Raw genomic sequence first — 10,624 nt, forward strand, 5'->3', positions numbered from 1 at the left:
TCCATACACTTACCCACCCACTCATCCATCCACATACCCACCCATTCTTCCATCCATAGACCTGCCTCAGTAATTCCCCTCTCCTGTGCCTCAGAAGTGGCTATCCTTGAGCCCCAGCCATGTGCCATTCAAACAATGTGTGAATGTTATCCTATGCAAACCCCCACTCCAAGATCTGCATACTCTTTCTAGCCAATAAAGCATGAAAAAGTTACAATACAGAGAGATAAAGTATCCTGCCACAACTGGAAAGTGGCAATTGTAAGATCTACAATGAGCCATACTGACTTATTTTTATTTTTACCCCCCGCCCGTGTGTGTGTGTGTGTGTGTGTGTGTGTGTGTGTGTGTGGTGAGAAGAAGTCAGAGGTCAGCCTTGTGTCTCAGTTCTCACCATCTACCCTGTCTGAGGCAGAACTTTTGTAACTCAGAAGTCACCCCAGTCCAGCTGAAGTGTAGAAAGAGAGCCAGGCACAGACAGCTGGAGTGTAGCAACTGAGCCTGGCATAATCAAGTCGTGTATGGCAAGAGAGCCTGGTATAGTCCGTGGCCTCTTAGGGTGGGCTGAGGCACAGGGCAATGTGTAATTCTGCCTTTGGAGGACAGACACTTGTCTGGGAAGCTGAGAGTGCAGTTGCAGGGTTGGAATGAGGTTTGCAGGGTGACTTGCCATTAAAATGCCTCAAATCCCACGCTTCTCCTAGCATGGGTCTGCAAAGATATTTTGCAGTTCCTCCATCCAGATGCCATCTGCTTCCCTGCTTGTGACTCAGGGCTGGCCTCTGACCTGCATTAGCCACTGAGCACAGTGGGTGCAGGTTACTCATGGGGCTGCCAGGTCCTCCAGCACGCCTTCCCTTGCTGTGCTCATGAGCTCTGCTGGTCGGACAGGGTGGGAGATGAGCAGAGAGGCTGCCATTTCAACTGAGGCCGTCCTAGCTGGTCTATGACTAACTCCAGGGCAAACTTCATTAAAACAAGAATTGCAACCCACAGACCCATGAAGGTCGTCAGAGTCCCAGTGTGAAGTGGTGTGTAACACAACAGTTCTTTGATCTGGCTGGTGGTGAGCACAGATGTAAGATGGGTGAAGGCAAGAACAAGGCAGAAAGTGGAGCCAAACTGAGAAACTCAGGCTGGGGCTCTAGGGGCAGGGTGGGGGTGGGCTGCATGCCTCATCCCTGCTGGTAGTGGTCCTACCTCGGAATGGGGCAGGGTGAACGTTGGAAGGAGAAATCCTGAGGTCTTCTTTTCTTGGATATGCTTCAAGGACTTAACATCCTCTTCAAGTGAACAAAAACAGCTCTTATGCTGGCCCAGAATCTTCTGGAAACAGAACACACAGGAGTTAGTGAGGAGAGTTAGGAGTGGATTGGCAGAGCTTGTAGCTGCCTTGCGTCCCTGACAGCCAGCGCTATTGACTCTCATTCAACCTTCCGACCATAGACTTGCAACAGACTAAACCTCAGGCAGAGGACATGCCAAATAGGATGGGCAGAGACTGCAGAGGGCAAGGGACGCCACCCGTCACACATTCCAGACATCTCTCACGCAATTACTGGGATGGAAACGTGCTGCTCACGACCGGCAGGATCAGGGAGAGCGTTTTGCCCTCTGCAGGTGCTCTTCTCAGGCACCATCTGTCGCCGCTGGCCTCTCTTCTCGGGGCCCAGCATTCCAACAGGAAGAGCCGCGTGGAAGATGAGGGTGGAATTAAACTTGGAGCATGTTTACCGTGCGATGCCTGCATGGGTGGGGGCAGAGGGGAGCTATGGAGCTGCCGGTGCGTGAGCAGGTGGGAGGCCAGCCATGCTCCTTAGCTGTCCTTACTCCTAATATATGGGATGGAGGCTGCAGTAGGCCACTCTCCCTACACACCCCTCGATTGTTCTTTGATGGCTGTGCTCTCGCCTGTACCTGGCTCCACTGCTTCACAGTCCTTCCTGCTCTCAGACACACCAACCTGATGCTCAACCATGCTCTGGAGTCTCAGACCAGGGTAGAAGTATGACCTAGGTCAGAAATAAGCTCAGAGACGCAAACAAGCCCCTCTCAGTTTCCGTTGTTCTCAACCAGCAAATGGGTTTGCAGGTAGCACTCCCTTGGCTGCTGGGGCTGTGTTGAGGGGTAAATGACACAAGGCTGTCAGAGCAAACCCATCTTCCGGTATCACTGGGCTTGGACTGAGGGCTGGGGCAACATTAGATGTGTGATAAGATCTTATAAGAAGATTGTGAACTTGTAGTTCTGTCGATTGCGTTGGGTGGGTTACTCAGTCTAGGGGTTTGTAACCCACCCTGCAATCAGTTATTCCAGGGTCTCGGAGGGGCGCTACCTGGAAGGGAATGAGCTAGGACAGAAGAAGGAGGCCAAGCAGATTTGTCAAAGCCTCCGTTTATTAGGGACGGGTTACAGTTTATATATGGTAAGGAATGGGGGGGGGCAGGGCATGGAATCTCGCTGTGTGGTCCCGGTCACGTAGGCCAGGTTACATTCGGACAGGTAGGCCAAGAAGTCACAAGTTGCCACACCTAGTTCCCTGGATAGCTGGAATGTGAGGCGGGTTCCGCTAACAGATTAACAGTTAATTGGGTGTGGGGCAGATTTTGTCAATAGAACATAATTATGGGTGTGAGGTTCCCTGCAGACTCCCCAGGGTGATTCCTGTAATGATTTTTAGGGGGGAAATGGCTAGTGACATAGTTCTGGGTCAGAGGCCACCTGCTGGCAGGATTCTTTCTTTTTCTAGAAAGACCTTCATGTGAGAGGATATGAAGCACCCACACCAAGGAGGGTGATAAGCTTTGCCCAAAGCTTCTCCCATCCACAGAACACCTTCACAGAATAATGTTTGAACAGATGTCTGCATGCTGCGACTCAGAAAAATGTGGCATAGATAAACACCCAGCTTTGTCTTTGACGATAGAGCAACCGAGAACCACATACAGAGAGCCACAGCAACCACCAGGGATACCGGAAAGAAACTAGGTCCCCACCTCCTGAAGACTGTACGAATGTAATGGAGACACAGTGCTCACATTAACGGGCCACTGAGTGGGATAAGTGGGGGAGGGGAGTACACTTTGGGCAACCGGCCCCAAGCTGGTGTAAGCCAGTGTGGAGCAACAATTGCATGGATGGCCCCAAGCCAGTCACACCAGGTGGCATTGTTCTGGAGGATGGGAAGGCGCTATTCACTCACTGAGTCACCCACCGCGTCACTATCTCCCAGTACACTGTAAGAAGCCTTCACCCAGGAGAGAGATTTACTGCCGTAAAAAATACTGCTCCGCTGGCCAGAGAGCTGAAGTGTGTGCCGCACGCATGGGAAGCCTGCTGCCCGCAGCCACACACACCAATCTAAGCGGGATTATTAAAGCATAAATTCCCATCGCCTGTCTCCCTCTCATTGGGCCGAAGCATCACCATGTTCATTAGTGGGAAATGTGAGGTTATATAATCTAATTTTTATAACTCTCCAAGGAGAGTGTGGGTCATGCATTCGCTTGAGATTTCAACCTTTAAAGATAAGGGAATGTCATTTTTCTTAAAAAGGACCACAAAGTATAATGAGAATTATTACCCCTAATAGGAAAAATAACCCAGAATACACAGAAAGGATTGTTTATAATTCTCTCGCATAAGTGGCGTCTGAAGCAAGAGTGCATGCGGAACAACTTGGAGGCATTTTCCATGATGCCCAGAGAGCACCTGGGCTCTGAACAGGGACCCAGGCAGATAAGAGGGGACACTGTGAGTTAGTGGCTGGCTGATGGAGATGGCCAGGTTCCATCAGCCGTCAGAGCCTGAACTGGACAAGAGGTCAACTCAGGCCTGCCCAGCTTCTTTCTTGCCGAGAGCACTGAGAGACATGAAGTACAGGAGTTACCTAGCCCTAGACAGGGCCTCTGCAGCATCCGAGATCACCAATACCTGCTCTGTCTGTATATGCGTCTAAGAGATCTCTTGACAGCTTTCTTGGCAACATTTATGGTGTTCAAAATCGTAAACTGAGGCTGCTCATTTATTTCCCAGCTGCCCAGACCAGAATAATCACACAGAAACTATATTAACTACAACACTGTTTGGCCAATTAGCTCAGAGTTCTTATTAACTAATTCTTATATCTTAAATTAGCCCATTTTTATCATCCTCTGTATCGCCACGAGGCTGTGGCTTACTGGGTAAGGTTCCAGCGGCAGCATCTTTCTCATTTGGCGGTAACATGGCATCTCTTTGACTCTGCCTACTCTCTATAACTCTTCCAGCTTGGCTATATTTTTCCCTGCTATAGGTCAAAGTAGCTTCTTTATTGAACAATGGTAATAAAACATATTCATAGTATACAGAGGGGAATCCCACATCACAGAACTGGCTTTGGGTAAAAGAATATTGTTGGCTGAAATAGTTTTAAAAGATTCTAAAAAACATCCAAGAATGAACAATTTTGCCTCTTGCCACAGAGCATGGGTTCATCTGCTGCTCCAGTCACTGGGCACACATGGATGCAGCCTGGCAGGTACTCACATGGAAGGGTCCCTTGGGCTCTCACTTCTGCTCCTGTCTCTACAATGCGGGGAGGTTCGTGCTCCATACGGAACTCACCCACCCCTCCTACTGCCCTGGCCATTCCTTGCTCCCCGCCTCTTTCCCCGCTTTCACACTATCCAGCCCATGGCAGGATCTTCTACTGTCTCCTTCTCTCTGGCTAGCCTGTGGCATGATATAGCTGGGTTGCCTAGCATTTGCCCATCTGATGACCTAATAAGACCCTATCACTGATAAAATAAAAAAGTAGATTATTGAATCTACTTTTAAAAAGCAACTATTGCTGGGCGATGGTGGCACACGCCTTTAATCCCAGCACTCGAGAGGCAGAGGCAGGCGGATCTCTGTGAGTTAGAGACCAGCCTGGTCTACAGAGCTAGTTCCAGGACAGGCTCCAAAGCCACAGAGAAACCCTGTCTCGAAAAACCAANAAAAAAAAAAAAAAAAAGCAACTATTAGCTTTAAATGTTTTACATTGGATTGGACTTTTGAATATTGTATGCAAATTTTGTATATTGATACAAATTTGAGATTAATTTTTATTAGAATATACTGTACCTATATTTATACTCTTGTTCTAGGTATTGTACCTATATGACTCATTTAACAGTGTAATACAAATTTCTAGTCCTTGAAAATTATTATTACCAACTGTTCAGGATAATAAGGAAATACAGGTTAGTAATTTGTCATCTACTATAATCAAATTTATAGTCACATTATATATGTTTTCAAGGTCAAAAAAAGATATATTTTAGATAGGCAGGTCATCTTCAAACACTTCAGAGATCTACAGAGTAAGGCACTTAAGATATTTTAATGACATAGGCTCTTTTTATGATGAGACATGTCTATTCCTGGCAGCACCAATCTACTTCAGAGAAGGTAATGGGAATTGAAGAAATTCCTCATGGAGTTTACTTTCTTTGTAGCAAAAGTAAGCCACTGGGCAAGAAAATGCCCTTGCCTCTACTTCTGACAGTATGCTGTCCTAATTAGACAAGCAGGGCACAAAAGAGAGTGGTTGTCAAACATTGTCAAGACAAGGAGGAACAGCCCTTCAGAATATCCTGCTCCACAGAAAAGTCTGTTGGATATGCTAGGCCTGTAGGCCAAAGATGGATGCCCCAACGTTGCAGAGGAACTTTGAGTGACTGTCCAGGTAAACAGCTGTTTCTGTCATTTCTCACATTTTTTGGAATTCTCTTGCTAGCACTTCCTGTATACTCAGTTAATATTATCTCTTTCTTGGGTCTTTGAGTGAGTTGAAGATTAGATAGCTATAGCTATAGTTTACCAGACACAGAAAGCAAGTTATGATAGAAAGTCAATTAGGTACAAGACTTTGGACTCACCAAGATAGGATACATATCGAGTATTTTCTCTGAATTTGTCAAACACAAATGGACTATACATCGTTGTTGTATTGCCTGTATATATTGTATATAGTCATTGCACTTATAGTACATAATTTTTCTTATATTAGTTATAGCCTTCTGTTTTGATTTTAGACAAAAAGTGGAAATGTAGTGATATTTCATTTGTATTTTAGTAAATAAGGTTTGGCTGAAGTTCAGAGAGTAAAACAGCCACACTGTTCACCTTACAGAGTAGGCAGTGGTGACACACACCTTTAATCCCAGTAGACACACTAGTTTGCCATAGAAACCCAATGGTAGTGGTGCACACATTTAATCCCAGCACTAGAGGGGAATATAAGAGGGGAGGAGTCAGCTCTCATACACAGTCTCATTCTGAGATTCCTGGAGGCAGGATCGCCATTTCAGATGAGGTAAAGGTAAGAGCCAGTGGCTGGCTGTTTTGCTTTCCTGACCTTCAGGTTGAACCCCAATTTCTGTCTCTGGGTTTTTATTAATCATGCTATATACCACTGGACTGCTGTGGGAACTTACAAATGGCAAACCAGGTAGGAAGCCACCAAACCTCACATGTCCAAGGATGCCAAAGACAGTAAGGATCCCTCTACTTTAAGCTCAGAGAGAAGAGGTTCAAGGCCAGAGAAGTCAGAAGTCCTGCCCAGAGCACACCCCAGCCCCTCCCATTCAGAGCTGCTCAGCAGGAAGTACTGCCCCAGCAAATCTAAATCTTTTTCGTTGCAGTTTGAGCCAATTTCCTGGGCAGTGTGATGTACATTTCATCAAGGACACATGGGTGGCAATTATGTCTCCAAGAGGCTATTATGGGCAGGCTCAGCGGATGACAGCCTTTTAAGTTTTCAGAAGTGTGTGTGTCTCTATTCTGTGCCATATGGGCTTCCTGCTCTGCTCTGCTCTGCATATTTAAAAACCCATCGTCTTCTGTTTGAAATACATTTAATCCATCGGAATAGTCAGGACATCAAGTAAAGCCAGGCACGCAGCTACTGATCGATATCCCGCCTGGGAGAAGAGCTTAAGCAAGGTTGACTTATACTCCAGTCTCGTAGCAAACCTGAGCAGGGCTCATTTAAGAATGTTCTAGACCTTCACTTCTCTAATTCCCTTAAATCCTGAGCCCCCCTGACTGTCAATGAAACACAGAAACAAATGTTTGTAACTAGGTTATGCTAACTTGGGAAGTGTGCTTCCTTGAGTTACTATGTGCATTTTAAAATAATTCCCTCTGATGTGCAAGACAAAAGTTGTCCTAAGAGAATGACTGTCACTGGGATTCTGGGATTCTTTGACACAAAGAGCTCCAGGCACTGAAACCAGACTCTGTGAAAATAAATATTAATGGAGATGTGGGTATTAAGCAAAACCTCATGTTGTATTTGCAAAATACCCAGAGTAAAAACAGGCGTTGAGAAAGAAGAAGGATCGGGTCCTGGGACACAGTCTGGAAGAAGTCTGTAATTAGAAGTGTCTCTCTCACCATTCAGGGCTTCTGTCTGGGAAGTCTGATTGGGGATGATGTAATTTTTCATAATCCTTATTAGTTTCACATATATGTGAATATATATTTCACCTGTGTAAGGGACTAGTCTCTCCTCCTATAAGATTCTGTTCTCATTAGTTCTGGGTCACACTGAAATGCTCAAGTTTTAAAGTGTCCCTAAGAGGCGTGTGGGACAGCTAGCTCTCTGCTGATGTGTAACAGATCTCTGCTTATGAGACAAAGCCAAGAAAGGGTTGACATTTCAAAACAGCCTTGGGGGCTTTGTGAAGGCGTGCTTCTGGCCTGCAGGTGTCAGACCTAACAGACTCCTCTCAGAACAGGTTCATCCTGCAGGGTAAGGGAGGGACATCATGGGGCCACAGAGTCCTCCTGTGGTCATGGAGAGGGACCTACGTGTTATGGGATGTTCCCGGAAGGAGGAGCTGGAGGCACACTTACCTGTGACTTCTGTTCACCTCCATAGTTCCGTGGAACACAGTGCCCATGGAGCACCAGCAGGAGGAACGGCAGCCCTGGGCTCAAAACCACCATGAGTCTCAAAGGAGGTGGGAGACAGGATGGAGATCTGTTATTTTCCTAGTGGGACAAGAAAGTAGTCTTTATCCAGCTATGGCTGTTAAAAAAAAAAAAAAACATATCCCAAATGCTATTAAAAACCAAGGGAGTCATTGGTATCTGGAAAGACACTGTCGCCAGTTTCGGATCTGAACAAGTTGGCCTGGTCTTTGTCAGTTCCCTAGAGCTCTGCTTAGCTTTAGTGATGCATTTTGAAAAATAATATCTGGCTACTGTCTGGGTTTCCCTTTTAATTTCCAACCCATTTTCTTTCCTCTGAATAAGCAGCTAATCCACAGATAGGAGAATGGAAAATTCCACTTCAGAACCATTTGAAAACTAAATGCATGTTAGTTCTGTCAAGTTTCTAATAACCAGATCTACCCGTTAATACAAGTAGAAAAATATTAAAATCAGAATCGCTTCATGCTAGAATATCCCATTATTTCCTCTCAGCCCCAACTCCTTTTCATTCCACTTTATTGTCTTTATTATAATAAGCACAAGAAGCTATAAGATGTGAAGGAAGAAATGCCGGCTCCAGGGAGGCGATCAAAGAATCCATCATCTGCTCTTCCTCCTCATGCTGCTCAGGTTCATATTGGTCTTTCTAATTTTAACAGCAAAAGTCAGCTTGGGAAGGAGTGATTCTGTGCAAATCCTCACAATACGTTACTAATTCCGACTGTGAGGAGTCAACAGTTACAGCATCCATCATCGTCAGGGAGACTGCATTAAGAGGAAATCATTATGAATAGAATGCATATAGAATCCATTCATATATATATATATAATTTGCATAGAATCACAGCTCTGGTTGATGAGAGGAAGACCTTGCTCATGGAACACATGTTTGGTAATTGAGTTCTCATTTGGAAGATGGGTTGTTCTGTGACTGCTGTCTGAGGCTGTCCCTCCTGTCATGGATAGAAAACAGCTTACCCCAAGGCTGTCCTTCTGCAGCCCTTGGCCCTGGGCAGAGAACAAAACCAAGGAGCAAGGAGAATAGGGGCAATGGTTTGGCTGGGTTCTGGTTTCACCAAGCTCTTGACAATGGAATACCCCATGACTTGTCTACCAGAGTCTTAGACTAGGGTCCCCACGAAAGGATACCTTGTATCCCAAAGGTGGCAAGCAAGATCATTTTCGGTGAGACAGATGTAGATTGTATTTAATTACTACACAGTTACTTTCTTGAGTATTATTAAACATTCACTTAGCACATATAAGGGTAATTTTAGGAGAGAATTGCTTACAATGAAGCAAAGAAAAAAAAAGAAGACAATTATTAAAGACATGTAAAGGCTGACAGTAAGTTAGGCTCAGGAATTGCTCGAGCAAGAGAAACTGAAGATGAAGAAGACTTGGAAACTGGGCTACAAACCCTCATCTTATTTGAGACAGGCAAGGCAGGACCCTGCCTTCTGTTTAGAGAAAGGTATTGAATGAAGGAGAAAGGTGTCAATTGCTTGTATCCAACATTCAGACTGAATTCAGATATGTTGCGGTGTCTGGCAACTTGAACCAGCACAAGTTAGTGGTCCTGGGTTGTCAACATGTGGGCCTCAAAATTACAATCTAGCCTTCAATTTTGGAAAAACAAAAACAAAACAAAACAAAACAGGGAATACAGAAGCTAAGCAACATGTATATCTTTGGACTCTGCCTTAGAATTCTTCCAAGTGCCTGCTTTATTCCCATGTGACCCAGAGACTCCTGTTACAGAGACCATGAGAGCTGAAACGGTAGAGGGCCAGGCCCTCCTTCTCAACCCTTGACCCCAGGGCCCTAATACTTTAAGATTATGGCCCTAGCTGATCAGTCATTGCCTTGAAAAAAGCAACATGACTGTCAATCAAAAGTGATGTGCCCACAGAAAACCGATGGGCAATTGTTTTCTTTCATTTTTATTTAAGTTTCTTGAGGGAAAAAAGAAGACGAAAAAGAAGAATTTTAATGCCAGGTGGTAGCGTGGAAGAAAAAGGCCTAACCATTATCTCTCAACTAGATCAGGGAAGTAAAACTCCTCTGGCTCTTTCTTTCTTCTCGTGCCCCCACCCCCGTCCTGCTGAGCTTGATCTTCTCCCACAGGCTCCATCTCGTCAGGATCGAAAATGCCTTATGAGAAAACATGATTGAGGAGAGCCTACACACCATTTCTCAGCTTCCCGCGGCTTTTCCCAGAGAGAGCGCCGGGTAGGATTCAGAGGTGATTTTTCAGATCTGCTGTCTAAATTACCTGTGAGAGCAGCGCCTCTTCTCAAGGTCAAATTAGTCTTTAAAGAATATGTTGTATCACTGAAGGCAAATTATTTTTATCCATCCTAGTGCCCGGCAATAATACCGTGTTAAAGTTATAATGAGGATTAGTCAAATGCTGAACTCAGATAATGAGAATGGTTTCCACGTAGAGTACTGCAGGAATGCAGGACTCAGGTTAGTTCTGCTTTGGCGTCGGGCTGGCGGCGGATGACTAGCTGCTTGGCCATCGGCCCTGGGTGTTCTCAGGTTCCAATAAAGCTGTTACATTGGGCGAGAGGACACAGGCTTCTCATTTACCGCGGGGAACAAGACGGCAAACAGTCAAGCAAGCAGTAAATAGGTGGGAAATCTCCCTCCCCAG

The sequence above is a fragment of the Alexandromys fortis genome, unplaced genomic scaffold (assembly GCF_014885135.2).
Source record: "Alexandromys fortis isolate MF-2015 unplaced genomic scaffold, M_Fortis_MF-2015_v1.1 scaffold_16, whole genome shotgun sequence".
In the NCBI taxonomy this organism is placed as follows: domain Eukaryota; kingdom Metazoa; phylum Chordata; class Mammalia; order Rodentia; family Cricetidae; genus Alexandromys; species Alexandromys fortis.